Below are 7998 nucleotides of genomic sequence, written 5' to 3'. Positions count from 1 at the left end.
ATACAAAAGTTACGCAATTTAGAAGTTTGACGAGTCAAATTACGCCGAGCGTAATTTGAGTACGCCAAGCGTACTCGGATGAGTGCAAGTTGCCTGACCAATACTCGAGTGCCTCTAAGTGATGCATGCAGTGACGTTGAGTACGCCCATCGTAAGGCTTGGTACGCCCAGCGTAATCCCAGACCCAACACCCTATAAATAGAAACCGAGATCAGCCATTTTTCCTTTCCATTTTCTTCCTTTCTCTCTAGTTTTTGCCTTGGTTTGCATGCCAATTATATCCCGAAGCCCCGGTATCATTCCCGAGTCCCGAAGCAAGTTCCGAAGTCCCGAAGATCCCGAGAAGTGAGATTCCCGAGCCGAAACTCTGCCCGCGAGGAGCCCGGTTTTTGTGAAGATCTTCCAGATTTATCGAAGAATACTACTTCTACAAGTCATAGTACTGTCCGATCATCTTCTGTTCAAGTGAGTGTATAGCCCCTTTCAAATACACGATATTATACAAGTAATCGTTGAATGTATTTAAGAATACGGGTTGTGTGAGGGTATTATTATTACCTTCTAACACATAGACTTATATGACTCTCCTTGAAATTTCTTGTTATGTGTTTACGTATTACTTGCTATTTGGATGGAGTATTGAAAGAGCATGCTATACAATTTTTTTTTCAAATTATGTATAAAACATGTATATTTTTATCTACTAATATGTTGGGTAGAACATGGGTAGACAGTTGGTGTGCAGTGAAATAAATTGATGAGAGGCCTCGTTATTGGTGTTATTCTAGTCATTCAGCAGAGTACGGATGACGACCACGGATTATTCTAAACTGTCCAGTGGAACACTGGCAGGATCATAACCTATAGGTGTTGTGGGCTTGATGTCCACCGGTGTACTCTAATCCCCCACATGGTTGCCTTTAGGACACTTATTGTTGAGGAAGCCCCTCTGCAGTAATGTCCGTCCCGATGAAAATCCTAGATTAGGTCCCTTGAGATAGATGTTATTTTAGGGACGTAAAGTGAGGATAACGGGAATTGGGTAATCGGGTTATTGTTGATTGTTGAATTAAATACAATTATTTATTGTGGGTTGAAAACCCTATATGCTCACCAGGCTCCCAAGCCTGACCCACTCAGTTTATTTGTATTACAGGAAGTGGCGCAAGGGCATAAGATGGATGAATCATCAAGTTGTTTTGCTTACAAGTCTGTATATGTATATATTTGTTGAATGACTTGTAATGTTATCGTTTATGCTTTATGGTCTGTATCCGAACATGACATCCCGATTTTTGATTATGAAATGAAACTATATTTCTTTATGAAATGTTTTGATAAAAAACTATTTTATCATGTTTTGTTTTTGGGAACAAATTCCGCATCTCTTTTAAAATCAAAAGGATTCACTCTGAAAATGTTTAAAAAGCATAAATGAGACCGGTCTTTTCTGGCCGAGATTTTGGGGATGTCACAGTTGGTATCAGAGCATTAGTTTAAGCGAACTAGGAATTTGTAGGATTTCTAGACTTAAACTTAGAATGCCAAGTGGAGATTGTGAGATGTGTGTCTGTTATATTATAGACACGAGCACTAGTTTATTTTAGGAAAGTTGCCTAAAATACTTTTATGTGCTAAATGTTATATGTTGCCATATATGATATTATTTGTTCGAATCTATGGTCTGTTGCCGACCGGATCTGGAAACCTTATGTGTGTAGGATTCTAAGCGTATGTATACGTTATTAGAACTAGCATGTAATCGTTTGGAGTAATAAGGATGAATTGAAATTTTATCGTGAAATAGGATCAAATTTCACCTTATTCGGTGTATAGATCAAAAATGGTGAGAACAAGAAGCGGAGTTGGAAACGCTGACGAAAACAGGAATCAGCCGCCTGTAGTCGAGCAAGCGCCTGTGATTGAACAAGTAGCTGTTGCAACACCAGCACCAGAGCCAATGACAATGGCAGGAGTTCAAGTGATGATTCAGGCAATGTTGGATCGTCATATGGATGAAACCAGACGTCTGATTAGGCAGAATCGCGAAGAATCGTCAATTCGAGTTGAAGAGCCCGAAGTAAATGGAGGGCAGTCCGAAGGAGAAAACCTCAGTGGGATAATTGGTCAAGAGAACCCACCTGTTAATAGACACAATAATCAAGATGGATTGGGGTGAAAGTACAAGGACTTTTTAACTTGCAAGCCGTCGACTTTTACTGGAAAGGAGGACCCGATCGGAGTAATGGATTGGATCTCCGAAATGGAGTTGGCCTTCATGACTTGTGGTTGTAGAGGCAAGTTGCAGACCACGTTCACAGTACGTCAATTCAGGAGTGGAGCTGTTCGTTGGTGGAACACTCTGGGGAAGACCCTTAGCCCTAATGAACCACTGCAATTGAGTTGGGCCGAATTCTTGGTGCTGTTTAAACGCAAGTTCTGCTCAGCCCAAAATCTACTGGAATTGGAAAACAAGTTTCTAACGTTGATAAAAGGCAGCATTTCAGTCGACGAATACACAAACGCCTTCACATACAAAATGGAGTTTGCCTTGCGCATCGTCCCGGATGAGCTAACAAAGGTGGACCGGTATGCGAAGGGACTCCCATGGGAGTACGAGGTGCCCATGCGTCAGGCACATACTCTTGAGGCAGCTATCTGGGCTGCCAAGTCTGTTGAAAATATGATTAAGGGGAGAACCGCCAACAAAGTTGAGGGTGGTGAAAAGAGGAAGTTCGAGGGATCTTCAGGGTCCAGTAAGAAAAGTAAGTTCTCGAAATCTGGTTCGAGAGGAAGTGGAGGAAAGGTAGAGGCGAAATAGTGCGACAAGTGTAAGAAGAAGCATCATGGGAAATGTGACGGGGAAGTGGTCACATGCTTTAAATGTGGAAAGCCAGGGCATTATGCTAACGAATGCACCCTCACCAAGAAAGTTTGTTACGGGTGTGGTGAGGAGGGGCACATCTCGAGAGAATGTCCGAAGAAGAAGGACGCAACCAAGCCCAACATTCCGCCAATGCCGAAGGCTAGAGCCTTTCAGATGACACGGGAAGCTGCCAAAGAAGAAGCTGATGTCGCTTCAGGTACCTTTCTTGTAAACAAATTGCATGCCCAAATTTTATTTGATTCTGGAGCCAACTACTCCTTTATATCACATGAATTTGGTAGAAAACTAGCTTTGCCTATTGTTAGAGTAGATAATGCTTTATTAGTCGAAGTTGCTAGTGGCAAGTTTGTACCTATTAGCCATCGTATGAAAAACATCTTAATTGACTTAAATGGGATTAAGTTCCACGAAGAATTATTGCCTATCGAACTTAACGGTTTAGACATCGTGTTGGGAATGGATTCGCTTAGCGACAATGACGTCGGGATATTGTGCAGAAAGAAGATAGTCAAGGTAAACCCGCCAGGGAAAGAGTCATTTATGGTGTATGGGGACAAACGCAGAGTAAGTTCTAGGATCATTTCTCTAACGAAAGCCAAAAAGTGTTGGCCAAAGGATGTACATCATATTTGGCATTTGTGATTGATGCAAAGAAGGAGAAAAAGGAGATGCAGAGCATTCCGGTGGTGTGTGATTATCCGGAAGTGTTTCCTGAAGATCTTCCTGGATTACCGCCTGATCGGCAAGTAGAATTTCGTATCGACTTGTTACCAGGGACGACGCCAATAGCGAAAACACCTTACCGACTAGCACCGACGGAGATGAAGGAGCTGATGATGCAACTTCAGGAGTTATTGGACAAAGGTTTCATTAGACCTAGTTCATCACCGTGGGGAGCTCCGGAGTTATTCGTGAAGAAGAAAGATGGAAGTATGAGAATGTGCATCGATTATAGAGAGCTGAATAAGGCAACAATAAAGTATAGATATCCGTTTCCAAGGATTGATGACATGTTCGATCAACTACAAGGTTCAAGTTATTTTTCAAAGATCGACCTGAGGTCAGGATATCATCAGCTAAAGGTGAAAGGGCAGGATATAGAGAATATTGCATTCAGAACGCGATATGGACACTACGAGTTCTTGGTTATGTCGTTTAGACTAACCAATGCTCCAGCAGCATTCATGGATTTAATGAACAGGGTTTGTAATCCGTTCCTTGATAAATCTGTAATAGTGTTCATAGATGACATTCTGATTTATTCGAAAAGCCAAGAAGAGCATGGAAGAGACTTGCAAGAAGTGTTGGAAGTCTTGAAGAAGGAGAAGTTGTATGCAAAGTTCTCCGAATGTGATTTTTAGATTAGAGAAGTCCAATTCTTGGGTCACGTGGTCAACCAAGAAGGTATAATGGTTGATCCGGCAAAGATTGAAGTTGTGACAAAGTGGGAGAAATCGAAGAGTCCCATGGAGATCCGAAGCTTTTTGGGATTAGCCGTATATTACCGAAGGTTTATCCAGGGTTTTTCTTCGATCGGTAGTCCATTAACAGCTTTGACCCACAAAGGATCCGTTTATGCTTGGAATGATAAGCACAGAGAAGTTTTCGAGTTGCTAAAGAAGTAGTTATGCGAGGCACCATTTTTATCTCTACCCGATGGAGTTGAAGACTTTGCTGTTTATAGTGATGTGTTGGATTGGGTTGTGTTTTGACCCAAAGAGATAAGATGATCGCGTATGCATCTCGACAGCTGAAAGAGTGTGAAAAGAACTACCCGACTCATGATTTGGAGTTGGTAGCGGTAGTTTTCGCTCTGAAAATATGGAGGCATTACCTCTATGGCACGAAGTGCAAACTTTTCACTGATCATAAGAGTCTCCAATATCTCTTTAGTTAGAAGGAATTGAATATGAGGCAACGACGTTGGCTAGAATTACTTAAAGACTATGACTGTGAGATACTTTACCATCCCGATAAAGCTAATGTTGTTGCTGATGCTCTCAGTCGGAAAGTCAATCTTGAAAGAAAGAGGCCAAGATCGTTGAGAATAGAAGTTGTCTCGACCATTGTGGAAAGTATAAATAAAGCTCAAGAGGAAGCTTCTGAGAAGAATGACCAAAAGGAGGAACGTTTGGGCAAAATGTTGGTGTTCGGTATAAACAGTCATGGACTGAAGGTGTTCCAAGATCGGATTTGGATACCTAAGACAGGAGGAGTCAGAGATCTTCTGATGGAAGAATCTCATAAGACCATGTACTCAATTCATCCTGGTAGTACTAAAATGTATAGGGACCTGAAACTCTACTACTGGTGGCCGACGATGAAGTTTGATGTTGCAAAGTATGTGGCCGAGTGTGTGACTTGTGCGAGAGTAAAGACACAATATCAGAAACCGTATGGGAGTTTAGAACCATTTTCTGTGCCTATGGGTAAGTGGGAAGATATTGCTATGGACTTTGTCACTAAACTGCCCAGAACGAAAAGTGGTCACGACATGATTTGGGTGGTCATTGACCGATTCACTAAGAGTGTGCATTTCATAGCAGCCAATGAGAAGTGGTCAATGGAAAAGCTTGCGAATTCTTACGTGAAGGAAATTATGAGGCTTCACGGTGTTCCATTAACGATTATGTCAGATCGTGACAGCCATTTCACCTCACGATTTTGGAAAAGTCTACAAGAGGAATTGGGTACCAAGTTGTGTTTAAGTACAACTTACCATCCACAGACTGATGGTCAGAGCGAAAGAACAATACAAACACTTGAAGATATGTTGAGATCATGTACCCTGGAATTCCAAGGTGATTGGGATGAACATTTACCTTTGGTAGAATTTTCCTACAATAATAGTTTCCACTGAGATGGCACCTTATCAAGCTTTGTACGGACAGAAGTGTCGTACGCCGTCTTGTTGGCTTAAGGCTGGGGAAAAGCAGTTTATGGGACCGGAGATAGTCCATCAAACTGTTGAAAAGTTGAAAATAATTAGGGAGAGAATGTTAGCAGCTCAGGATCGTCAAAAGAGCTATGCTAACAACAAGCGAAGACCGATGACTTTTGAAGTTGGAGATTCGGTTTTGCTTAAAGTCTCACCGTGGAAGGGGCTTATAAGATTTGGTAAAAGAGGAAAATTAAGTCCGAGGTTTATTGGACCGTTTAAAGTTCTTCAAAGGATTGAGAACCAAGCTTACAAGCTAGAACTACCAGAAGAACTGAATGGGATTCATAACACATTTCACATATGTTATTTAAGGAAGTTCACGGGAGAAGTTCCCGATATGATTCCAATTTTGGAGTTGAGAATCGATGAGAACAAAAGGTTGATTGAAGAACCAGAGGCAATCGTTGACCGAAAGACTAAAAAGTTGCGATGTAAGATGGTTGAGTTAGTGCTTGTCCGTTGGAAACATGCGAATTGGTCAAATCTCACCTGGGAGACGGAGAGTGACATGATGAGTCGCTACCCGCATTTGTTTGTTGATGTGTGATACCGGGGACGGAATCATCCTAAGGTGGGGAGAATTGTAACGCCCGTGTTTCTGGGCTTACCATTTTTAGCAATGTAATAGTCTAGGTTAACCTTTGTAACCATTTGAAATAATAAGAATGTATTATTTGTGAATTATGTGTTTTATACTTATCTGCTTAATTATGTGATTTGATTTAATCAAGAATAAAAATAAGCGTAAAAATGAAATGTCATATAAACCCGATATTGATGCAGGGAAGATGTAGGGGTTGAGATGAGGTTTCCGAAAATATAAAGAATGTTGAAATCTGAGTTACAACGAAAAAGTTATGATCTGTCGAAGTTTCGCGACAAAACCGACAACGTTGAATGACATAAAAAGTTAAATTTACGTTAGAGCGATATTTAGCCTTAGCGATCTAAGCGAAAGTCGTAGAGTTCGTTAAAACGAGAGCGTGCATAAAAATATCGTCCAAATCTGAATTAGCATGAGGAAGTTATGATTTTCTGAAGTTTCAGCTTAGCAGTATGCAACCCGAATACTCGATTCAAGATCGAGTGAACGAGAATCGAAGATCCCGTTGATAGTAGTGCATTGGTGAAAAGACAGACGAAAACGGACTTCAGATGAAGAAGTTATGAATTTATAACAGAGTTTTCTTGTCCCGGCCTACTAAAAATAAATAATAAAAAAATGAAGTCAAAATCAGCCGACGGAGTCTAAACGAAAATTATAGAGCATAGTCTCACCTACACGTGGATGTAAAGAACATCGAAAACGGAGCTCGTATGCAATAGTTACACAATTTAGAAGTTTGACATGTCAAATTATGCCGAACGTAATTTGAGTACGCCCAGCGTACTCGGATGAGTGCAAGTTTCCTGACCAATACTCGAGTGCCTCTAAGTGACGCATCCAGTGACGTTGAGTACGCCCGGCGTACTTGGAGTTACACCCAACGTAATCCCAGACCCAGCACCCTATAAATAGAAACCAAGATCAGTCATTTTTCCTTGCCATTTTCTTCCTTTCTCTCTAGTTTTTGCCTTGGTTTGCGTGCCAATTATATCCTGAAACCCTAGTATCATTCCCGAGTCCCGAAGCAAGTTCTGAAGTCCCGAAGATCCCGAGAAGTGAGATTCCTGAGCCGAAGCTCTGCCCGCGAGGAGCCCGGTTTTTGTGAAGATCTTCCAGATCTACCCAAGAATACTACTTCTACAAGTCGTAGTATTGTCTGATCAAGTGAGTGTATAGCCCCTTTCAAATACACGATATTATACAAGTAATCATTGAATGTATTTAAGAATACAAGTTGTGTGAGGGTATTATTATTACCTTCTAACACATAGACTTATATGACTCTCCTTGAAATTTCTTGTTATGTGTTTACGTATTACTTGCTATTTGGATGGAGTATTGAAAGAGCATGTTATACAAATTTTTTTTTCAAATTATGTATAAAACATGTATATTTTTATCTACTAATATGTTGGGTAGAACATGGGTAGACAGTTGGTGTGCAATGAAATAAATTGATGAGAGGCCTCGTTGTTGGTGTTATTCTAGTCATTCAGCAGAGTACGGATGACGACCACGGATTATTCTAGACTGTCCAGTGGAACACTGGCAGGATCATAACTT

The sequence above is a fragment of the Lactuca serriola genome, chromosome 3, assembly GCF_051521515.1.
Source record: "Lactuca serriola cultivar US96UC23 chromosome 3, Lser_US96UC23_V15, whole genome shotgun sequence".
Taxonomy (NCBI): Eukaryota; Viridiplantae; Streptophyta; class Magnoliopsida; order Asterales; family Asteraceae; genus Lactuca; species Lactuca serriola.
The sequence above is the reverse complement of the archived record's forward strand: the minus strand, read 5'-3'. Positions refer to the sequence as shown.